Raw genomic sequence first — 26,864 nt, forward strand, 5'->3', positions numbered from 1 at the left:
AAATTCACAACCACTTAAACATGTCTACAATTTGATATTCTCCTTTAGGTTTAAAAGGATATAAAACAACAAGGTTTGCAAAGATACAAAGCAGTAGGATCATCTGCAACAAAGTATAAAACTAATCAGTTGAGGAAAAATACCATAACATGAGTTTTATAGGATTTTAGGGAAGTGACTATCATTTAAAAAAAAAAAAGAGTAATGACATAATACAAAGTCTTTGCTCCACTAGGAAATGGTGATCTGGCTTAAGGAGTTCAAAGACTCTTCATTTTTATTTTATTTTATGTAAAATTTTTTTAATGTTTATTTATTTATTTTTTTAATTTTTTTTTCAACGTTTTTTATTTATTTTTGGGACAGAGAGAGACAGAGCATGAACGGGGGAGGGGCAGAGAGAGAGGGAGACACAGAATCGGAAACAGGCTCCAGGCTCCGAGCCATCAGCCCAGAGCCCGACGCGGGGCTCGAACTCACAGACTGCGAGATCGTGACCTGGCTGAAGTCGGACGCTTAACCGACTGCGCCACCCAGGCGCCCCTTAATGTTTATTTATTTTTGAGAGAAAGAGAGAGACAGATTGTGAGAGGGGGAGAGGAAGAGAGAGAGAGAGAGAGAGAGAGAGAGAGAGAGAGAGAGTCCAAAGCAGGCTCCAGGCTTTGAGCTGTCAGCACAGAGCCTGACACGGGCTGGAACTCACAAACTGTAAGATCATGAGATCATGTCCTGAGCCGAAGTCAGATGCTTACCCTACTGAGCCACCCAGGCGCCCCCAGAGACTCTTTAAATGTGTCTTGATTTGGGTTCCTCTTCCCACTGTTTCATCTTTTTCCATTGAATTCTTATCATTCACCCAAGCCGATATCATATAGGTTACCATAGTCATGGATAAGACAACTATTCATTGGCCTGAAATATTTGGAGGCCTTTTCACCTTTGACAAAATGGGGAAGCCTAGAGAGCTGGGGTTCATTCTATGTTGTAGGTGGCTTCATAGGAATGACTTAATAACTGCCACCCACATAAAGCTGTAAAACTTCTTCCTCTGCCAATCTTTTAACATATTTAAAATTGTAAATATTTGGAGTTTTTATATAACTCCAAATCATAGCCCATTTGTTTGTTTTTACACTGACTCGTCTATGTACATAATATGAATGGCAGTTAAATAAAGTTCTCTTATTCTATAAACATCCTTTGAGGATGATGTTTTTCATAAGCTTCTTTTATATTTCAAAATGTTTTCCAAGCAGTTATATTATTCATGGAGTTATTTTTATTACTATTTTGCTATTTAAAATGAAGAAATATGTTTTAGCTTCTATTATTGCTTATTTTTTATATTTTTTCAGAAACAGGAAGACCAAGGTCTCTCTACTTTCATAACTAAATTCATGACATACTTGTCTTGAGATTGTAAAAAATCCAGTACTTTGGGACTTTCTACCCAAGGTGCTGTGGCACAGAGGCCTATTGGCCCATGGTTTAAAGGTGTGAAGACAGATTGATGTCTTCAGGGAGACATTGAGGAAGCAGGGTGGACTCTTAACCAAAGGGAGCTTTCTCTGTTAAACCAGGGCCCAAAGAAATATTATCATTTCTTTTGTATGCTACATTATGAAAATAATCAGGCAGCACTATTTTACAGTAAAACCAAACTTATCTTGAGGACAGTTGTGGGGAAAAAGAAAATCCTGATATTTATTTATGCAGATGTTTATATTACTACAGAATAGTGAATAAAGAGGATTTTTCATTAAAAATCAAGAAATCAAAATTGTTTCTGATGGTTAATAACTGATAATAAAATACTAGATGTGTTAGTAGTTTGATGTTCATTTTTAAAGTGAGAATAATTTTATCAGTGATTTTTTTTTTTTTGGAGTAATACATTGCATAATGATGGCCTGCAGTTGAACTGACTGATAAGTAAACACAAGTCTGAAAGTGTGTTTATACATAAAGACTGGTTTAATTGATTCTAATTTTAATATATTTTTTTTTCAACGTTTATTTTTATTTTTGGGACAGAGAGAGACAGAGCATGAACGGGGGAGGGGCAGAGAGAGAGGGAGACACAGAATCGGAAACAGGCTCCAGGCTCCCAGCCATCAGCCCAGAGCCTGACGCGGGGCTCGAACTCACGGACCGCGAGATCGTGACCTGGCTGAAGTCGGACGCTTAACCGACTGCGCCACCCAGGCGCCCCTAATTGATTCTAATTTTAAAAAATCATGGTTGCAGGCCAACAAAGAGCTTTAAGTTATTATCATGTGAAATACCTAGTTCAAGTCTATGGTTTTTATTCATTTTTATTTTATGCTTCATGTATTAATATTATTTGCTAGAACAATATTATGCAAAATAAAATTTCTAACAGGTATTTTTCACTTCTTGTGGGCCAAAGTGAATTCAATAATTTTTGCATTAAATACATTTTTTATTGGCTTATTTATGTATTCATCAAATATTTATTGACTGCCTGTTGTTGGCTAGATGCAGCAAGATGTCAGAGCAATGGAAACTCCAGATGGAATTCTCCTCAGATAATAGTGTTAATTTGGGGCTGTGTATTCCTTCTTTTGGTAATAATATATGCAAAAGTACACAGCCTGAGTTTATCCTGAGGAACTGGGATTTTATTTATACTGTTTCCCGTAGAGAAGAAAACAAGCTCTTCTCCTTAGGAAAAGAGAGAGTGTGTTCTTGAAATCAAAGAGGAAAGCATCAATGAGTCCTGCCGTGTTACTATCAGGTCTAGGAGTGTTAGCTCCTGTAGATGACATAACTATTTTTGAAATGATAATGAGGCCACAATGATAATTCATCTATAAGCCCAAATATCTGAACATCCTAATTTTTGGTATTTTGGAAACAGCTAAAAATATTTCTTAGTTTTAACTGAGTCTAAGCAGAAAGATTGTTTTCGGATATGATAATTTTCACTTTAAGAAATTCACTTTAAGAATTCCAAAGTGGATAATGAAACTTGTAAGAAAAAAACAAAGCCTAAGTTATTTTAGAATGCTAGATTTGTTTGTAAGTGGAAATTGTATCATTACAACTATTTCACAAGTATTCTTTAAGAATTCTTGTAACTCCTATATGGGAAAAATGTAAACCCTTTTTATAGAGACCAAAGTTTGGTTTGATATAAGTACAAATATTTATATCTTTTAACTCTCTCAGATGGTTCTGGAACTGATGCTCAAGTCCATTTGTGAAAAAAAAAAAAAACCTCTTATACTGCATTTTATCATCATAACAAATGTGTTAATACGATCATGATTATTTACTTCCTTTTGGCTTTAAATTTCATTAAGTAATGCCATTGTCTTAAAAATTTGTTACAGAGGGAAGAAAGCAAACCCATGTCATTTGGCTATCAATGTCCAAGTTTCCTTTCATCCTGGGAGCCTGGTGGAGGAGTGTAGGGTGGAGAGACAAAGCAGTGTTAGGAGAATGAAGGCTCTGTCTTTCTTGGAGGTGGGGGTATTATTTTATGAATCCAATTTCATATCTATCTTGCCATCTGTCACTAGACAGAAGAGATATAGGACAGTGGCAAACTCATGTTAAAAAGGCTGTCTTGGGATAACAAAGAGAAAAGTTAATGGACATGGATTTACAAATTATTAATGATTTTTCTTGTCATTTCTTGAAAAATGAAAGCTATGCACGCTGCCTCTTTCCCCAAACAGATTGCATTTTATTCCTCTGCAGTTTGTCCATCAGCCTTCACTCTGACAACATAATCCAGAACTAATCCAGAGCATTCAGTTTTCCTTGTTGGCTCTCAGGCAGCCTGCTTAGACAAATCCTGCTACCTGTCAGCCCTCCTGTGGGTGCCAAACCGGCTGCCAGGTTAACCTCTGGGGAAGCAGGAAGACCTGCTGATTTAACCCCAACTTCCCTTCCTGTAATCCACAGTAAATAGGGAGGATGCGGACAGGCTAACTGTTTTAATCAGTCCTGGATCCTTTAAAATCTGTTTCATACACAGCTTTAAGAACTCGGGTTATGAGCATCCCTTACGTAAAATCATAGGGCAGTTCCTCCAAAGTGTGGGCCCTGAGGAAGCAGATGTATCAGATACCCTGGAAGGTCTTAATCTTCTGAAGTAGTCTGTGAAATATATACATCACTTCCCTAAACCACATCATTGCTTATAAATACTTCCTAATTGTCAGGATAAGGTCAAAATTGATTGAGGGGTCAAAAAGAAGAGGAAGAAAAAAAAACAACCCACCCAATTTGGTAATCATAAAGACTCACGCTTTGCTAATTTCTAAAATGTTTGCCATAATTTACCTTCTCTTTATCCCCCGACTCCCCCAATACATGTATATGCACACACGTTAATTCTTGTTGCATGACAGTGAATTTGAATGTTGTTTACAGATCGGTCTCAAATGATTCCAATATGAGCAAATAACCAGACAAAGTTTTCAAATGAGTAAATACAAATTAATGTTGCATGACATTTAAATGACCCACATCGAATTGATCGAGAATAAAAATGGAACACATTGAAGTAAAAAGCCTTTTGAAAATACTCACTCTTTATTCAAAAAGAACACACCACCTTCTCCTTGTTTGAATTCAAGGCACATCAGTTCATCTGCTCCTGCAGCATCAACAACAATCCACAGCAGAAAAAACAAACAAACGAACAAACAAAAACCCAACTTCCATGAACATGGCGCTCCAAGGCACGCTTTCAAGTTCCACCAAGTTTAGCCTTCTGAGAAATATAGTGAAACTTCACTCAGCTCTTTCAGTATTGGGAAGGCAAGATATCCAGGTTAACAGGGAAGAGGAAAGCATAGCCCAGTCCCTGGGGAGAGCAGCAGAACTCTACCACAAAGAGGTGGGAATCACTGTGATTCTAATGAGAATCTTTAGTTTTCCTCTATTTAATCACAGGCTTTTCTTTAAGAGCAAGAAGGACAAGGTTTGCCCCATTCCCATCTACTCCCTCCCACAGAGCAGAAGATGACAGATGAGGAAGTTTCGTTATGCAAAACACCCAGATATGGTTCAATGAATTGAGTGCACTTGTACACATATACACACACACATACACCACTCACTTGTTGATTTCTGACCTAACCAGTTTTGAAATTAATATTTTATTCCTATTTAATCCTCACGATGATGGATGTATTTTCGTGATAACAATTATATGTTAAAACTATGCAGTAAGAAAGAAAACAGGCATTTTGTTTTTTGAATACGCCATTGCTTTTTAAAAACCTATCTTTTCTTTTTTTCTGTTCAACAGAAAGACAAATACAAATACAAATCCTTGTATTTATTTGAAAATGGAATTTTAATTTTCTTCAAACTTTTTTGATTTGTTTTGGTTAGCATTTTTTTACCTCTCTTTTTCCATGGTCCATATTCTTACTTTTCTTTTACACCTTTAAATTCCTATTTGTTTTATTGGTGATAAAGTTTGCTAGGGTGTCAGACAGTAATTTATCACAAAGCAGCTGACTTTCATAGTTAAGGTGAGAACAGGGATTAATTGTTAAACACATCCTGTAAGATAAAGCTTTTTTTAAAGCAGACCTATTCTTTTTTTGTTCTTATTGAGACTAGGCAGTTATTCAACTGAAATTTGGAAATATAATCTGAAATCAGAAATACAAGACGAAATTAAAAAACATTGGTTACTGGAGTGAAAAATCTTCAAAGTCTTCCAGAAGATTATATTGGTCACCATTAAAAATGTTCTTAAAAGACAAGTTTATTACAGCACTGACTCTAAGTTCTGTGATAAGACACACTAGGGTGATAATGTTAGGATTATCAAAGGATGATAATTGAGTCACTTGATAGGAGCCAAAGGCCAGAAATAAGGACTTGAGTGACAGGGTGGGATTAGGAAAGCCAGTAGATCTGGGATGCAGCTCTGAGGGGAGGAAAAAGTGGCATATGAGAGAAGAGGAGTGAACTTTTTGAGAGAAGAGCTTCAGGAACATACATAAATGAGTTGAGAAGAGAAGGGGAAGTAGAGAATAAAAGAGAGAGAGAAAAAAAAGAAAGAAATCTGTGGCAATTCCTTTACATGGATATTCCCCTTTATGGACTGAAACAATCACAGAACTTTTGGAAAAGGGCGTTACTCAGTAACAGGATCCTTCTGCCACATTTAAGACATTTAACAATATGTGTCCATAGAAATTTTAAAGACACATACTTTAACATATACATGCGAGATACAATAATCTCTGAATAGTTATACCCAGGTTCAGAGGCTAAGATCATGAATGATAGAGCTGGACTGGCTAAGGGTTGAGACTCAGTTGCACCAGCCTCTAACCCAGTAGGCAGGGATGTATTTATTCTCCAGGCTTCATTCTCTTCTCTGAAATGGGGAATAGCCATTCTGTAATGCTGCTGTTCAGATTACTTGAAATAAAATATCTGTAGTGCTTAAGATGGAGACGGACATACAAAATGAGCTTGAGGCGGTTTAGCAATTATTCCTGAGTACAAATGCACTCAAACCTCATTTAAACTTTCGGTGTTAGAATTCTGTAGTCAGTAATCACAGTTCCATATTTTGTTAATGAAAATATTGAGTTGTTTAAGGTTCATATTAGATGGAATATTTAGAATCTCTATATCAGACTTTTTTCCCAGAGCTTAGAGCTTTAGACAAGAGCTCTGATCCTTTGGGATACTGAGTAAATTGATTTAAAAACCCTCATATACTACTTTGACCCGAGATTTTTCAGAGCTTAAGTTGACCTACTTTTTGTTTGTATTTGACTTATTTACTCAGTGAAGAACACACTATTTTCAGGATAGTAAAGAGAAGTGCCAGGATGCATCATTAAAGCCATATATATTAAATTATTATAGATAAATAGTATATATATTAAATAGAAATATAAAAAAATCAATAGGCACACTGGAAAACAGTTTCATAGCAGCTTCATGGGTTTGTATCTGATTTGTATGAAAAAAGGCAACTTCAGCTTGAGCAGTCATGCTGTTTAGAGTACATTGACTGCTATATAATTGATCAATATATTGTAAACAAATGCTAAAAATGTTATGTCATTCTTAACCATCTTTATTTTCTAAAGTACCAGTTGTAAGACGCTATCTGGTTATTGATCATGCTTCTTATCAGCTCTGCACATTATGGTATGTTTGTAGTTGGAACATAAACTAAACAATACTGGCCAAATTCACTGACCTTTGAAATCTGGGTCTAAATGGCAGTAAAACAAGAAGACTGATCACACTTAAACAAGTCTTTAACTCAGTCTTACTATCTGCTAAAATTGGAAATGATCATAGCCCCAAAAGTAAATTAGACTGTACAATTCACCTGAATAAAAAGAATGTTCCAATCGATGGATGAAAATACAATTTGAGCTTTGTATTTTTAAGTCAGTTATTTTACTTTATTTTTTTTAGAAAACAGGAACTATACTCACTTATAAGAACCAATATAAGGATACCAGTCTCTGCCAGAATTTTGACTCCTATTTCAGCTAAAGGATAATAGGATGACCCTAGAATGGTCTGAATAACACATGACTGATTTTAATTTGGGAGAAAATACCTCAAAAACTTAATTGAAGTTTTTGTGGTTTGGGGCTTTTAGAACAAAAATTTGTCTAATACTTGGAGCACACAGTATTCAGTGACCACACATAAATCTGTTTACCAAATGAATTCTAAGTTTATATTAAAAATTATAAAAAGAATCATAAATTAAAAACAGAAGAAAGAAAAAATCTAAATTAAGCAGAACCAATGAAACTAATGGGAACTTTTAGTGAACAGATTTATACATCCTTCACCAGCCCCCAGCAGTTTGATATATATTTAGTTTGGCTTTTTTTTTTTTTTTTAAAGAGATGATACAGTGCTTACACATATTGCACTTTCAAAATTTATCCTAATATTATTACTTTTGTTACCTAGGAGTTATTCTTTAATATAAATGTTCCAATAGATATTTAGGCATATCCCCTTTGGAAGATGAGATTGTTTCCAAGTTTTCACTATATGGATCATTCATATGTGTAATATATTTACACTGTTTCACACATTTCCTTAGGATAAATTCTTAGGGTTAAAATGAATAGGTTACATTGTACCTGTTTGTTTTTTTTTTTTAATGTCATTATAAGTAGTGCATATGACCTTCTAAGAAGAATGCATTGATTTATACTTGAACATCCTTTGCGTATGATTATTAGCATTCATATTCCATTGCACTAATTATTTTCATTTTTTATTGCTTTTTAATCTAGCAGACAAAAAAGAGATATATGTTATTATTTTTTAATGTTTGTTTGTTTGTTTGTTTGTTTATTTATTTAGAGTAGAGGAAGAACAGAGAGAGAGGGAGAGAGAGAATCCCAGGCAGGGTCTGCACTGTCAGCATGGGGCTAGATCCCATGAACCGTGAGATCATGACCTGAGCTGAAATCAAGAGTCAGATGCTTAATCGACTCAACCACCCAGGTGCCCCTATATCTTATTATTTTAATTTGCACTTGTTTGGCTAACACAGTGAACTTTTTGACTTCTCTATTTATTTGCTATTGCATATGTTTCCATTGAGTTGTGAATTTGGTTTATTTATTTGTGAGAACTTTTTATAATAAATATTTTCCACTTCACTTATACATAAAATAAATATATAATATATATTTAGATAGTTAATATAGTTTCACTACATAGTTCAAGTATTTCCCCAATTTATGTTTTAGTTGTTGCATGTTTTTGATTCCTAATTTTATTGTATTATGATCAGAGAATATGACCTGTCAAAATTTTGCTTTTTTGGATTCTCTTGCAGTTTTCTTTGTGACATAATATACAATTGTTTTTAATAAATATTTCATGAATACTTAGAAAATAAGCTATGTTCTCTATTATAGATTGAATCCAATATATTAATCTTACATTATTCAGATATTCTATATCTTCTTCCCTCTTCATTTATTTAATGTGACAGAGATTGAGTAGTAAATTAAATTCTTCCAGTACAATTATATATCTAAAAATTTCCAAAAGACTTGGAATGTTTGAATTATATATCTTGAAACTATTATTAATTATTGGAAGTTTATGTTTTTATTTAGGAAGGATTGCATTACTTTCATCTTTAAATGACCCTCTTAGACAAACATAATATTCTTCCTTAAATTATTGTTATTAGTATTGTTTGCTAGATCTTTGAAAATCCTTTTTATTTTCACTCTCCCATGCCATTAATCTAGGGATACTCTTTTATTTGCTTAGTATTTCTGCATATATCTCTTTAAGTAAGTCAGAGTTTTAGCGGTTTGTAGATAGCTCCCTTGGTCAGGTTTTGGTGTGAGGATTAGAGTAACATCAAAAAGAGCATTTGAAACTATTTTTTTTCTATGTTAGATAATACTACATAACATTGGCATTATCTCATTCTTATGAGATCAAAGTAATTCCTCAGTAGTTATTTTGGTCTGAAACTGTTCGAGGACATAGACTCTAATCTACTTTCAATTTTTTCCATTTTATTTCTCTCTTTGGGTTCTGTATTTTAAAAATGTACTTTTGGGGCGCCTGGGTGGCGCAGTCGGTTAAGCGTCCGACTTCAGCCAGGTCACGATCTCGCGGTCCGTGAGTTCGAGCCCCGCGTCGGGCTCTGGGCTGATGGCTCAGAGCCTGGAGCCTGTTTCCGATTCTGTGTCTCCCTCTCTCTCTGCCCCTCCCCCGTTCATGCTCTGTCTCTCTCTGTCCCAAAAATAAATAAACGTTGAAAAAAAAAATTTAAAAAAAAATGTACTTTTGAGGTGTATATATATTTTAAAGTGATATAAAATTTCAAATTGATTAGTACTAGAGTATACAGAATATTGCCTAAAAATCTTTTAAATCTCATTTCTTCGTTAGGCATCTTTCTCATTCTCATATGTGGTTGTTTTGATACAGTCTTTTTCTTCATTTTATTTACCATAAGTCTGTCTGTTTTATTGTTAATATATGAGTCTTAATTAGTGTATTGCTAATCCCACTTTGGCTTGAAATTCACTAATCTGTTATTTTTAATATTTTATTCCTCCTGATTAGGATCTCATGCATTCTACTATGAGTCTAAATTTGGCACTTGTTAGCTGTATGATTTTGCACAAGTGTCTTAAACTCTCTGAGCCTCAGTTTCCCATGTGCAAAATTCAAACAATGGTATCTACCTCATAAAGTGAAAGTTAAAAGTAAAAAACTATTCCAAAGTGTTTAATAGACTATACTAGCAGGTGGTTGCTTAAAACAGAAGCTTCTATTGATATTATTAATGCTTATGTAATAATTACAATTTTTAAAAATGTTTATTTATTTTGAGAGAGAGAGAGAGAGAAGTGGGGGGGGGGGGGCAAAGAAATAGGGAAAGAGAGAATCCCAAGAAGGTTCTGCACTGTCAGGACAGAACCTGACATGTGACTTCATCTTACGAACCATGAGATCATAACCTGAGCCAAAATCAAGGGTCAGATGCTTAACTGACTGAACTACCTAGGCACCCCAATAATTATAATGTTTTAATTTAAGTGCTTGCTTCATTTATTTTTATTTTTAATGATTACCTGTAAGGCTATATATTTGTCTTCATTAAGATTTGGCTGTGTCTTCCAAATATTGAAATGTAGTGTTCTCAATTTTATCATTTCCTAAATTGTTTAGTATGGCTTTTAAAATTCATTATTTAACTCAATAATGATTTAAATAAGCTTTATGAAATTCCAATAGGGTACTTTTTCACTTAAAATTTGTATATTCCATTTTTGTAGTATTGTCAGATACAGATATGGATGGGACTTATGCAATTTCTGAAGTTAGGGATTATTGAGATTTTCTTATGGCTTAATCTATATATATGTATATATATATATATATATATATATATGCATGTATATATATATATGTGTGTGTGTGTGTGTGTGTGTATTATAATATTTTGAAAATATCCAATGAATACTTGAAGATAAATTAATTTTGGGCCTCTATAGGTTACACAGTTATAATATAACCTTATAATAGTATCTTAATTTTCCCTGCCCTTATATATTATTTGTGTATTTGCTTTGTCACATATTTAAAAAGATATAATAAAGTTTCCCAAAATAATGATTTATGACACTTATGGCTATATTTGTAACACTTTTCTTACCTTATCTCAGAACAGTAAGTTTGCTTCATGTTATTAAGGTAAAATTCATCTTTATGTCTCAACTGCAAATTCTAAGACAATCAAAAAAATCTCACTCGATGTCCTATTGTATTAGATTTAGGTGGTAGTACAAATTTTATATTTTCTGTTTGTCTTTTTTTAATATCCTATGGGAATTTGAGAGAGGATGCTTCAGAGTAAATGAGAGAAAAAGTAAAACAAAGAAACAAAAAAAAAGCAACTTGAAACTTGTTTGTTTTTAAGAAACAAAATAACTTTCCACTAACAGAATGAAATATCGTGAACCTAGGCAGGAAAGTGGGAAGGAAACAAGTTTATGTAGTGGTGAAAATTAGTCTCCTCATTTTAATGAATATAGCTTATCAAACAACTTATTCGTTCTTCCAAAAGCATTCACCTGCAAAAAGCAATGTATTGTGGGGTCACACACCTAGTACTTTGGGAGTATTTAAAGATTGATAGGACAATGATTTTGCACTTACAGAATTTGTCTATGGTAGAGAGACAATACATGGTCATAATTAGGTAAATACAGTAAAACCTTGGTTTCCGAGCATAATTTATTCCAGAAACATGCTTGCAATCCAAAGCACTTGTATATCAAAGTGAATTTCCCCATAAGAAATAATGGAAACTTAGATGATTCGTTCTACAACCTAAAAATATTCATATAAAAATGATTACAATACTGTAATATAATATAAAATAATAATGAAACTACAAAATATGAAGAAAAAGAAACAAATTAACCTGTGCTTACCTTTGAAAACCTTCATGGCTGGGGTGAAGGAGATGAGAGAGAGGAGGTTGATTGTGTAGGACGGCTTTCACCATCACTCAGAAAATCACTGCTATTTATTGGAGTGGTGCATCTTTTTCTTTTCCTGCCATTTTAACAGGAACCTACTCAGTGACACTTGCTTTTGCCTCCTTTTGAGGATTTCACCAAAACGTGACATAGCGGCGTTAAACAGGTTAATTGCTTGCACTGCTACAGCCTTATTCGGGTGGTGTTTTTCTACAAAATTTTGCAGTTTCCCACATTTTACACATCTCCCCAATCTCACTTGAAGTGAGGGATTCTTCCGCCATTTTCTTCTCTTCCTCTGTGGATGATATGTCTTCCATAACCTCTTGCTGTTACTTGCATGGATGTTGACTATAGTACAGTATTGATAAAATCTTGTCATCTACTGTATTTAATGTAACTGGCAATAAAGCAGCAGAGGAAAGGGTCTATACCTGCAGGCAGCCTGACCTAGAATGAAGCAAAGCATTCCTAAACTTCCTCTTGTATGGAAAAGCAAAGGACTGTCCATAGGTGCTTTGAAGTGACAAAAAAATACACTAGTGCCAGTAGTGGGCACCTTCCAATGTTCAGAAAAATCACTGATTTCTGCCAAACACTGAGGTCTGAGACTGAGCATCCGAGACTGGGAGACAGTCACACACAATCCCACAACAAGAGAAGAACCACTGGCTCAGCGGTGATCATGTGATATTTGGCATAATGTACTACTCGTATTGCAAGACATCGTTTGTTTATTAAGTTAAAAGTTATTAGAAATGTTTGCTTGTCTTGTGGAACACTCACAGAACAAGTTACTTGCAATCCAAGGTTTTACAAATAGGGAGAAATTTTTGTTTTCTTAGCAGCTGGTATAAAACTTCAAATTATGAGGGCACTCCTGCCACCCATGCCTCCCAATGATGTTTTTGATGATAATTTGATGAACTCACATCTGGACAGAGGCTGAGATTCCAAAGTACTACTATCAGCTGGCGTCCAGACTTCATAAAGAGGAAGCAGCTCTCTGCTTAGTGGAGGGACATTTGGCCAATACAGTGACCCCTGTGGATGGCTGAGTGTTAGAAGATAAGAATTCCTTGGTCAGACCAGTGGAGACAGAGACTTGGGGAAGACAGGATATAGTTGACAGGGATTTAAAGTGATTCTTACATTGTTTTCTGAGAATCTGTAATGTAAAACACCTGTCCTACAAGTTATAAAATTTTATGTAAAAAAAAATCTTTGTTTCTCATCAATTAATTTGTCAAATGGACTTTTTGGGAAATGTTAAGAGTGTAGAGTCATGCATACAAGCTGGTGCCAAGTGAAACCAGAAATGGCTACATACATATTGGAGACCAAAGAAAAAGGGGGAAAGCTGTCTTTAGGGTAATAGCAGATCAACATTTTTGATGTGGCAAAACGTATCCACAAAATTACCACCACCCCTACCCCCCTTTCAAAGGAGTTTAGAAAACCAAAAGATTTTTTCCCACTCTGTACGATCTGTGGAGACAGTGGCATTTGAGATGGGTTTCTTTGGAAAGTGCCCTGCAATCATAAGAGATATATTGAGGACATGTATAATGGGAAGAAGAAAGTGAGTAGATTTGGAAAAGTAGACATGTATCAGGTCTGTTCAGAGAATGGGGAGTAATTCAGTTTGTTCATACCTTAAAGATAATGTAGGGGAGTTTAGAAAATAATGTTAAATGTGTATGAATGAAAAGATTAACACGCTTCTAAATGTGATGTTCCATACCAAATATAATTGTAATATGCTTGTGGCCAAATTAATAGGTATATTAAGGGTAATTCTTATGAAAACCTATGGTTTGTTTTGTGAAACAAAATAGTTTGAAAACTTACCTAGAATAATAATCATATGAATGTATATTCAGAAAAAAATTGTGATGATAAAACACAGATGAATAATTTAAACATTTCAGTAGTGGTGTTGAGATAGGCAGGGCAATGCACTAGAATTCCTTGAAATTGGCTGACTGGGTTCAAGAAAACAGAACGGAATTGTGAAGGGAAGGTTTATTTGATAAATAGTATTAACTGGCCGTTTAGAAAAAAAAAAAGTGGTCTAAGCCAGTTAACATAAAAAATCATGCCAAATCGAATACTTTAAAATTATAGAAACACCTAGAAATAAATGGAATGTAATAACTCTCAAACTTTTATTTTGAGGAAAAAGAGTAAGCATAGGACTGGCAAATTTTAGAAGTAACTGCAATCATCATAGATTTGAATAACTATAGGTGAAACAAATAGGACTCATATAAACAAATAGACTATAAATAGGGGTGCCTGGGTGGCTCAGTTGGTTAACCATCTGACTTGGGCTCAGGTCGTGATCTCATGGCTGGTGGGTTTGAGCCCCATGTGGGGCTCTGTGCTGACAGATCAGAGCCTGGAGCCTGCTTCAGATGCTGTGTCTCCTTCTCTCTTTGCCCCGCCCCCCTCAAAAATAAACATTACAAAAAAAATTTTTTAACCAAATAGACTATAATTAAATAAGAATTTGACAGAAGGATAGTCTATTTTGAAGTGTAACAGTTGAGGAAAGCAAATCAAGAACAGAATTGGTGCATCAGAAAAGGAAAGAATTTGTTTAGAATAGGGTAAGTGGCAGGAGGTTGACTGTGAACTGGCCTGGAGCTATTGAAGACTTTTGCAAGGCAGAGGGATCCTATTGGCCTGCTGGGAGCAAAGTGTGCTGTTGAGAATTGCTGAGAGGTCAGATTAAGAAAGGCCTTGAGAATCATTCTCAGAAGTGTGCACTGAGGAGTGTGCGAAACCATTTAGAGGGTGTTGTGGGAAATTAGGTACGAAATAAACACAGAGAAGTGCTTTATTTTTGTTTTTTAATGTTTTTCTATTTGCTTATTCAGTATTTTGTCCTTTCAATATAAATCTCCAGAGAGGAAAAACCAAAACTTCCTTTCCATAAAAATGTCTTTGTGACCCCTTGTTCTGAGTGTGAAAGATGGAATAGACTCACAAAGTTAAATCATCATTAAAGCCAAATGAGAGGAAATGAGCAAGCGCTTGGCGTAATTGTTTTGTGCTGGTCAGCACCGCACCATTTATTTTTGATTCACTGGATTTTCAGCTAATGATTCCAGCATCGAACCAGATAAGATTGTCTTGCAATTTCTAAAATAGCCATTCTCAAGAGGTGTGACCCAAAATGGTGAAATGTGGGATCGATTTTCACAGGAAGATTTGCTAAATTTTAGAAATGATCAATGAAAAGGGCTAATATGCATAGCTATGTATGTAAATGTAATAGCTAAACTAATAATTTACTTGCGTCTTATTTCATCTTTAAAACCATCCGCTGAGGTGAGTGCCCATGTTACATAAGAAGAAACTTGAGTCTGAGAGTGGTTAAGTCACCAGCCAGGATCACAGAACTGGTGAGTGGCAGAGCTAACCTTTGAGGCCGGGCAGCATAGCACCAAATCCCAGGTTCTTAGTGACTGCATCATATTGCCTCCACCATGTACCATGTGTTGAATTTCCCTTACTTGTCAAGACTTGATTAAATCTTACCGTCTTTCTGGAGACTTTTCCAATTCCTTACCTGAATTTACTCACTATGCTCTTTAGGCTCTCAGTAAATTTTACTTGTACCGTGTGTCACACCACAGTTTAGTCTGTTTTATAGTTAAAACAAGGGTTGTAAATTGCAGATGGAATTGGGCTGATAGACTATTTTGATTTGTTAGCACAAGGTTTTAAAAAGAGTTTAGGGGCGCCTGGGTGTCTCAGTTGGTGAAGCACCCGACTCTTGATTTTGGCTCAGGTCATGATCTCGTGGTTCTTGGGTTTGAGCCCCACATCAGGCTCAGCCCTGACGGTGTGAAACCTGCTTGGGATTCTCTGTCTCCCTCTCTCTCTGCCCCTCCCCTGCTCACACTCTGTCTCTCTCTCTCAAATAAATATTTTAAATTTTTTTTTCAACGTTTATTTATTTTTGGGACAGAGAGAGACAGAGCATGAACGGGGGAGGGGCAGAGAGAGAGGGAGACACAGAATCGGAAACAGGCTCCAGGCTCTGAGCCATCAGCCCAGAGCCCAACGCGGGGCTCGAACTCACGGACCGCGAGATCGTGACCTGGCTGAAGTCGGACGCTTAACCGACTGCGCCACCCAGGCGCCCCTCAAATAAATATTTTAAAAAAATAAATAAAAATAATTTACCCTGCATGCCTCTGTATGGGGATGCACTCTACAGTTATTTAGAGTTCTTACCACTCCCTCATGTCTCTTAGGTAGCTTCTGAATTTGTATTTCCTGCCTGTCTTCTCAAAGGCTTTTGTAGCTGAGTTCTGTGGCTGGTGTATTTTAGTTCACCTCTGCCTAGTGTGCTTTCCATTCCTCTCCTACTCCCCTCCCCAAACCTCACTCCTAGATTAAAAGCTCTCTGAAGTCAGACCCTATGTTTTATTGTCTTTTTACTTCCATCACCATATGCTGCAGTGTCTGCTATACAGCTGGCATTAAATAAAAGATGACTTTTAAAATCTCTTGGCCTACTTTTCTCAATTCTTAGGATTATGTAAGACTTCTATAACAATTGGAGTGCTCTAATGAAATGTCTCCAGGAAATTTTTGAAAGGGCTTTAGTATCATTGACCTTGAGGATAAAGTATTTTAAAATGGCTTAGATGACCCTTGTAAATCATTCCCTTAGGCCTTGCTTTTGTTTAAAAATACATAAACAAATTAAGGAAAACATTCCCCCCTCAGGAGAAATGTTTAAATTTGGTCAAATGTCTCTTTACATAGCATTCTCACTAATTTTACCCATTTCTAATAAGGCAGGCTGCACAATTATCTTCTCTTTGCATGGTCCTGTGTTAGTACTACGGGGCTTCGATTCCATATCTTATCCTTTTCAGGATTGGTATTGTCATTTCAATGAATTTTTTTTGAAATGTAGATAGGTGCTCAGATAATCATTTTGAAATTGATGGAATTCTTAACAAGTTATTAAAATCATAATTGTGAACATTATGTATAAAGTTTATGAAATAATGTTCCATAAAAGAATCAAAGTGAAAAAAAATGAATAAAAAATAAATTTAGTCAGATGTCTAATAGTAATCTCACCAAACAGCTATTTGAGGAGCAGTATTTTTTTTTTCAGAGCACTTTATGAGTCTAGATATATTTATAATGATTGCAAGTCATTATTTCCTATCGGACAGCATGTTATTTTCCTAATCTGCAGTAACATTCAACTCAGAACAAACCTACGCTGATACCATTTTGTTATCTGTAAATTACAAATCTAGTCAAATCTTTTAAAAGATCAGGCAATAATTTTCACATTTTGTTCTTTATTACAGTCAAAACCAACATTTTAAATTTGAAAGTTGTTAACATCATTTCAACCTCCTTGTTTTTATGAAGGTCGGAATCAGAAAAGATTTGTTGAATCTGTCAGATTCAAAAGATTTTTTAATCATTTTTTAGAAGAAAATTTTATCCCTAGGATCAATATTTACAACATCTTAAGAATAATTCTGTTCTGAAGTGGATTTACCATGTAGATTATGTTTATGATCCAGCTGTACTGGAATATAAAACTACCTCAGTTAAAGTAAATGTGTTTTGGATATGTTACTTCAAATAGTTATTATTTGGCTCAAATTATTAAGTAGCTATTGGACAAAAGGGGAGTTTTTCAAGATGAATGAAGACAATGCACTGAACTAGAAGAAATAGAAAATGTTACATGTGCTAGAGTTGACTATGGGTGGTATACCATTTACTCCAATCTCCATGCATATAATGTAGAACGTGTGTGTTGTTCCATGACACCCTTTTGCAGTTTCTGTTACTGCCAGCTTCAGTTACTGTAAACATCTCATCAGGTACTCCTCACAAGATGACCTTGCTTCTGTGGGGATGTAACAGGGGTTTTAGTTCTAATGAGAAGAATGCAAATTCTTAAGGCCTATACCTTGGACATACTTTTAACGATTTGAGTCTAAATGAGAGCTATTTCACTGCACTTATGGATAGAAATGAATCATAATTTTTTCTTTAAATCTTGGGGCAAAGCATTTAAAAATTATGAAATTAAAGCTGCACAGTAATTGTCATGCATGGCTGGAAGCCGTAACCACTTCAGCCTTTGAAATACACTGCGATTGGTGTTCATGTGGATTACATTTTAATATTATGCTGGAAGCTTAATTATAAAGGATTATTAGCAGATCATAAGAGGACTACAATGAAATAGGGTCGTGCAGAGTGGAATATTATTAGCTGTCTAATCTTCAAGTCATATCTCTCTCTGAGGTTGACATCTTTCCTCAGTGTGAACTGTGGACTGGGTTTATAAGTTCTATCTACCAGGTTTTTGCCCCAACATTTTTAGCAAAAAGTCTGACTTCTCCCGGTTGTTGGTTTGGATTTTTTGTTGTCTGATGATTTGGTTGGTTGGATTGCTCCTCGGAGAGTTCTATGATCCTTAGGAGGTGAGCTTCATAATGTGATCCCTCCAAAGCCTCTTGTGGACTTAATGTATCAGTTAACAAGTGTTGCTTCATAAAAAAATGAGGATGATATTGGATAAGCACATCTCTATTTTATTTCTCTGGCAAAAATAAAAATAAGTAAAAATTGTAAAGCGCTTGGGATCCCTGTTTAAACTCTTGCAAATCCCACAGTAAAACTGCAATTAGGCAAAGAATCAGTGCTCCTGTTGTACTTTTCAACAGATGATAGGAGGAACCCGGCGTGAGCAACTGTCTTTTACAACGCAGGAGTAGCGTTGTCCTAAAATAGCACTGATGTTGACTTTTGTCATGTTAACTGTGGGAACTTTGGGGGAAATACATTTAGGTACTTGAAGACTATAAGTTAAAAGATAAGAGCAACTGATATTGTGAACAGTGTGCCTGAGAGGTAAATTACATGGAGAAACCAAACATGACAGGCTTAGATAAAACACTTATTATGATTAATACCAGAAGTAGTAACGAGCTCATTTCTTTCTGCAGCCCCAGGAAACCTCACTTTTACCTGATAATGTTTATGGCTCCAGCTCACTCACCCAATGCCCCACACTTTCCTAATGGCAGGCTACTAATCTGTGAAACATCAGAACGTTAGGAATTTTTGCTTCTCTGATTTTCACCTTTCTTTAGAAGATTTACAAATCGTGATTGTCAAATATCCACGTCAAGACTTAAAGGAGATAGGCCAGGGGTCCAAAATTCACTGAAACCCAGATTTAATATCATTTGTTTTCTTAAATGTAGTTGGAGGTCATCTGCTGTTGGTTCTTGGAGCAGGTGTAGGAATATAGTTAAGCGATTTCACTCGAATTATTGCCAAGGGCAACAAATCAGGTAGACTAATCAAATCAATAATGGGGAGCTTATTTGGGGCAAATATAAGAAGCAGCAAAAGATGAAAACTCACGGCACATTAATACAGATACATCTGTGTTTTCTTAGTACTATAGAATTCTGAAATTTAGAGAAACTATAAAGGTCTTATGATCTGACCCACAACAATTCTATTACAAATCTCTGACATTTTCATCGTGACAGTCTCATTATCACTTGGGGAAGGTCTTTGATTTTCTAAAAAGCTTTATTCTTATCCACTTTTAACTAGTATTGATTTGACATCTGTAGCTATATAACTGTGGCCTGATTGTTCTAGGTTGGTGTCATGGTATTGTCCAAACAATGTATTGTTCTTCTTTGACAAGGCAATTCTTCAAGACCTATCACTGTTTCTCTAAGGATGTCTTCAAATTTCAGAAAATTCCTATTTTATTCAATCATTCCTCTGTGGCATTCAGAGTCAATCTATTGTAATCTAAACATTTTTGTATGTTTCTTAGCATTTATAGAATAATATAGTTTATTACTCTTGCAATAAATACTTTATCTAATGAACTCTAAATTGTACATTTCTTAGTTGACTCATATATAGTCAAGTATAGAATTGTCAAAGAAGGCTTAAGATTTTTTCTTTTAAACATATATTAAGATCTGGTGCTGTTTACTTATTTATTTATTTTTTAATTACTTATTTTTGAGAGAGAGAGAGAGAGACAGAGCATGAGCGGGGTAGGGGGAGAAAGAGAGGGAGACACAGAATCTGAAGCAGGCGCCAGGCTCTGAGCTGTCAGTACAGAGCCCAACATGGGGCTCAACCGTGAGATCATGACCTCAGCTGAAGTAGGATGCTTAACCGACTGAGCCTCCAAGGTGCCCTTAGGACTTTAAAATTAATCTCAGTAGTATGGTCCAAATGTTTCAACCTATTGGAATCTTATATAAAATCTTCCCTCCAAGTTCATATCAATACATAAATTAATAGTCTTAGCTTTAATTGTATAGTTACACAATCTAATAAAGTATATATTATACACCTTGGCACAAAGCAGGCATTCAGTAAACATTGCATATAAACTGCATGAAAATAAGGAAGCTTTATTGGCCTTTTTGAATCCCCAGCTTTCAGAAAAGTGCTGGTACATTGGCACATAGTAAACACTCAATAAAAACTTATTAAATAAGGGGCGCTTGGATGGTTCAGTCTGTTAAGGGTCCAACTCGATTTTGGCTCAGGTCATGATCTCACAGGTCATTAGTTTGAGCCCTGTGTGCAAAGCTTGCTTGGGATTCTCTCTCTCACTCTCTCTTTCTGCCCCTCCCCTGCATGCTCTCTCGCTCTTTCAAAGTAAATAAATGAATTGAAAAAATAAAAACTTGTTAAATAAGTGAATAAATGGTCAGATACATGAAAACTGTAATGTCATTAGTATTTGAATATGGGAATGGAAACTCAAAATAATGTTAAAGGCAGGAGGAGCCAGACCTAGAAAATAGATGTGCCTATGAAACCCTGAAGGTGTGTTTGCTCCCGTTTCCAGTGATATTAAATTCACTTGAAAGATAGCAAGCCCAGACAGATGTTAGCCAGAAAAGTCCAAAGGAGTTTGTTGTGTTTCTGTGTTCATTCCATTTCACTTAATCGTGGCATGGAGGAGGCCAAATATCTTAACTTTCTTCCATTTCCCCTGGCTCAAGAATAGTAGGAAAATTCCCACATAGCCAGTGGGGCATAGAAATTTCATGGAGAGCTGACAGACACTAGAACACTTTATTTGAGTTTCAACTAGTTTTCCATTTTCCTCTTTCTGTTCTAGGATCCACTCCAGAATACCAAACTGCATTTAGTCCTTATGTCTCCTTAATCTCCTCTCATCTGGAGCAGCTTCTCATTCTTATTTTTCATGATCCTCATATACCTGAAGAGTACTGACTGGTCAGATATTTCATAGAATGTCTTTCAGTGTGAGTTTGTCTGATGTTTTCTTCATGATTTCACTGGGATTTTATTCTATTTTAATCTAAACATTTTTTATTTTCTTAGCAACTTGATATCTATCATCTATCTATCATCTATCTATCTATCTATCTATCTATCTATCTATCTATCTATCTCACTACCTTCCCTATGCAGCAGGCCCCTTTCTTCCTACCTATATGCTTTTTCTTTTCTTAGTTGAAATGCAGCAAATTATACCCAATCGATTAACCAAACCACACAAAAGCAACCTAACAACAAACAAACATAGAACTCCCTACTCCCCATTCCACAGTTATTTTGTCGTCCTGTATATTTTCCAGAAGCCTCAGTTCTGTGTGTGTTCTAGCTGTTTTCTTCTTTGATATTCAAGACTTTTTATTCAGAATAGTCCCCTTCCATCTTCTGTTCACAATAACTCCTGTGAATGCAGATCAGTTTCTTCAGCTGTCTCTGGTGTAAAGTTTACTTTTATCCCATATATAATTTTTATGGATTTCCATCCCCCTTGATCAATTACTGTTTTAGAATTTCTAGTTTTATCTGCCTTTCAGTTTATGTCAGAATATGTCATGTTACAGACCAGGGCACATTATTTACTATAGCTAGTATTTATTTTTTTGAGTTAGGCAAGTTCTGAGATGAGAATCCCTCTTTGCAAACACTATTGCCAGTTTCACTTTATTCTCTTATTCTTTATTATACTTATTTCTTCAAATATCACATATCTATTGGGTGGCTACTGTGGGTATGGTATGTGCTAAGAGCTATGAGGATACAAAAATGAATCAACTATGTATATCATACTAAAAAAAAAAAAACCTCATAACCTACAAAAAGAGATTAGGTATATGCAAAAATAAATCTGATAAATCGCACAACATGATGGTTGCTTTCATCAGCAGCACATATAAAGCATTATAAAACTTATGATCAGCAGAGAGATCACTGAAGACTATGATGAACATCATGTTTGAGGTGAGCTTTGAAGAGGTTGGACAAAGAAGAAAGAAACTGCATTCTAGTTCAAAGTAATAGCAAAAGAAAATAATAGGAGTATGAAAATGTGTCCTCTATTTAGAGAAAAACAAGTTGTCATTTGGGCTGGATTGTGGGGTAGTTGGAAAGAAGAAAACAGTTTGCAAAGATATGTGTTAGAATCAGATGGATGTGATGTCCTAGAGTTTAAACTAAGAATTTTGGGGGGTTTGTGTTGCTAATGGAGAAACATTGAAGATTTTGACCTGGAAAGTATCACAATTGGAAGTTTAATCTGCCAGCAGAAGCCAAGATAAGTTAGAAAATAGGGACTCTGGAGCCTAGAAAATAGTTGGAATGCTTTTTGAGGGGATAGAAAGGGTGAGACTCGTGGTTTAAGTTAGCTGGCAATGAGGCTCAGAAACAGAGATATGTTTATGGGTTACAGAGTAGGGATGAATTCAAGAGTTTCAAGGGATAAGAGAGAGAGTTATCAACAAAGCTGATATGCAGCGGATATATAACAACATGGGTATAATGTTAGAATGTTGCAATCCTGAGTGATAAATACCACTTCCCTGAGACACCCAAGTGTCCCTCCAGTTCACTGGATGCTCAGCTCTCTTCGGATCCAGGGCATCCACAGTCCAGCTCACGGAGTAACTGCTGAAGCATGGGGGGCCGATGGGACCTGACTGGTTGGTACCTATTCAGTGCTGCTTATGAAATAGTGTAAATATCACCCTAGGTGGTAGGATTTATTAAATTAAGTTCAAAATACCATTTCTCCACTCTTGCTTCCTTAGCTTCTTAAAAATGAAATTATGAGCAAGTTAAAGCAAGGAAAGACAAGGCAGGGTTTTATCAGATGCTCTGCTATTAGCAGGACAAGACTTCCAGGTGACAGCCAGAGGTTTATATTTTAAATCAATCATACGTACATCATGCTTATGTGTCAACTTTGTAATTGTGATTAGGAAAATATCAATATTTTCTGTCCAGTCAGCCCTGCCTATAACTGTAGCATCATTATTACTATTAGCCATGATAACACTTAAAATTTCTGTACTGGCTATAGGGCGCCTGGGTGGCTCAGTTGGTTAAGCCTCTGACTTCGGCTCAGGTCATGATCTTGCCCCTGGGTTCGAGCCCCGTGTCAGGCTCTGTGCTGACAGCTCAGAGCCTGGAGCCTGCTTCAGATTCTATGCTCCATCTCTCTCTCTCTGCTCTACCCCTGCTTGTGCTGTCTCTCTCTGTCTTTCAAAACTGAATAAACATTAAAAAAATTTAAAAAAATTCTGTACTGGCTAGGATGTCCTTTTGTCTATTGAATAGGAAATTTTGGGAAAAAAATCTGTATCAAAATTATTATAATAATTATATGTTATAATAAATACATATTTAAAAATCCATTTAGCTACATTTTTTGTTGCTAGTTCAGTTATAATTATTAGGAGGTACTCCAAAGTAGATAGATTGAAAGCCAGTTTTTTTTCCTGCATTTTGAATAATCCTAAACATATTTGTTATTTTCTTTGGGTCCCAGTTGTTCCTGTGAAATAAAAATTGTTATTACCTGTTAGATCAATGCAGAAAGTAGAACTTGAAAAAGAGAGAATAATAGGAAGTTGTAATGATTCAAAAAGGTCCTGGTTCTACTGTTTCAATCTATTGGAAAATTTTTGTGTTCTGAAATATTGAGTATTAGATTTGCAATTCCATGGGTAAGCACAGAATCTCTGATTCTAGATCACTCTTCCATGGAGCTCAGATGCAACACATTTGAAAACAAAATAAACACATGATAACACCTACTTTTGAAATGATGAATATAAGAGCAATGAATAATTGTTGAATTCATTTGCCATTCATGTTTTATGAAAACTATATTTAAAAAGTTTTAATGTAATTTGATTTATTTGCAAAAGGCAAATAAAATTACTTTTCATTTTAAAGGAATCTAATGTAGACATATGATGAGACGTGTAGTGCTTTAGTTTAATTCAATTTAAAAATATTAAATTCCTGCCATGTTCAAGACACGATTCTAGGTACTTCGGAGAAGATAAAGATGGACGTTTCTTTTTTTTTAAAGTTTATTTGGTTATTTTGAGAGAGAGAGAGAGAGAGAGATAGAATGAGTGGGGGAGGGGCAGAGAGAGAAGGAGAGAGAATTACAAGCAGACTCCACAATACCGGCGTGGAACCCATTATGGAGCTCAACCCCACGAACTGTGAGATCATGAGCCAAAACCAAGAGTCAGATGCTTAACTGATTGAGCCACCAGGTGCCCCAAGATGGACATGTGATGGTAATATAAGAAAAACAGAAATACACAGAGAATTTCAATAGTTGATAGATGTGGAAATATATTGAGATACACATTCAAAAATTACATTAGGCGTTCAAGAAGAAACTTCCATACATTTGGGATGATGTTGATATGAACAACATCTAACATGTTTTAAGCAATTCTTTTGGCCAAGCATTATGTTAAATACTTCACAGGGGCTATCTCATTTACTTTTGACAATGTTTTCATGAGATAGGTACAACCATATTGCCATTTTATAAGGGAGGAAACTGACTGTTGGAGAATTAAATAACTTCCCCAAGGTTGCCATTGTAGTAAGCAAAGGAGTCAAGATTCAAAATATCATAATATAATTTCAAAGCCCAACTGTTTACCAGTTTATTCTCTTACCTTGATTAAAGTTTAAGGAGAAGCTATAGTTTAGAAAAGTCAGGGTCATGGGCCTGTACCTTATGCAACTCATCTGAAAAAGATAGAATGTATTAGAAAAATGAAATCTTATTTTGTTTATTTATTTTTGTATCAGAAATAAGCTTTGGAGATATTGACAATTGACTGATAGATCTAGAATAAAAATAAAATTTCCTAGCACTTATCTCTATTAAGCTAAATCTCCAGAAATCTAAAAGACAGAATGAGTCTGAAAATCGTTTTTTATGAGATTGGGCTGGACTGTAAAGTGCAGTACTTAATATGTCTCCGTAAAGGTGTTATTGATAAGCGCCATATGTATGGCATAGTAAGGAGGAAACCTGAGTTAGTTTGAATTTTAGCCTCCTCTCTAAAAGCATTATAAATTATATTATGGTTAAAAAATAATAGAGAACCAACTTATGTGAAAGAAGTACAAATGTAGCAATTTATAAAATCTTTTGTGTGAGTTGACTTTCAATAAAAAAATGAAAGGGAAATAATTTAATTAGAAAAATACTGCTGGAAGAATAAGAAAAAGTTCACTAATATAAAAAAAAAACTTTTCTATGTTATATTAAATAGAGAGCAGAAAATAATTTAATTTCCAGTGTTAAACTATTAATAAATTCAGGCAATGATTATTAATTGAATGTTGTCTATATGCCAGGAACTATTTTCGGAATTGGAGATAGAGTTGCAAACAATATAGACAAAGTCTCCACTCTCTTGAAGTTTATATGAATAAATAAATATTAATGAATATAAATAATAAATAACAGTCATGCCAGGTGGTGATAAGTGCTATAGAGAATACTAAAGTACAGATAAGTGAAATGAAGAATGACTTTTTCAGATGTATGGAGGTGGGGGGCAGAAATCTTGAAATTCTAAGCTCACACGTGGTCATGCTATTTTTTGCTTCTATGTCTTCACACATTCCATGATAAGATATGTGACTAAGGAAACATCAGGATCAGAGGACATGAAGAGCCATTTGCCTTTGGGGCATGGGATTGTGTGATTTCACAGTTATTATGTCACTAACACTGTCAGATATGGTTGTGTCTAGATCAACTGAGCTACAGTGCATTAAAACCATTCATTTTCTTGTAGAGGAGATATTTATAAATTTATTACTCCATTAGTTCTTAGGTGAAGGACTAAAATGTTACTATCCGGAGAAAGCACTTTAAGTGACACCAAGAGGGAGTGAGATTAATTTGTAGAGTCATCAGTCAGGAGAAACTTGGGGAAAAAGAAAGCAAAGTTAGTAAAAGTTAGAAATAATTTAGTTAATGTTTGTATCTACTTAGGACTGACTCCATCTTTCTGGTGACAAAAGATTTCCTGTGATCACTGTCAATTTGAAGAGATTGATTTATTGTTTCCTTTTGGAAGGTATCACTACCAGAATAATAGAAATCTATAGAATATGAATATATCATCATATACAGGCATACATGGTGAAATACTTTATCTAATGGAGATATTTCAGGTATAAAAGAACAGAGAGAAAGACTAGATTTTAAAGATAAGATGAGATCTTATTTGGGGGTAGACATAGAGCCAATTTAATGGAAGGATAGAATATTTGAAAAATTTCTATGGCAAGAATATTTTAGAAGTTGGTATTTATTTGAGGAATGGAATACACAATTTCTGTTCTCCATCTTGTTCCTCATAACAAAATATGTAAGTAATTAAAGGAGAGAACAATAGGAGAATTAATAAGGAGCAGGGCCTCATAATAAGTGTTTGACCAGATGTTGGACATCAACATGGGCATGATTTGTGACATTCT

The sequence above is a fragment of the Lynx canadensis genome, chromosome B1, assembly GCF_007474595.2.
Source record: "Lynx canadensis isolate LIC74 chromosome B1, mLynCan4.pri.v2, whole genome shotgun sequence".
NCBI lineage: Eukaryota > Metazoa > Chordata > Mammalia > Carnivora > Felidae > Lynx > Lynx canadensis.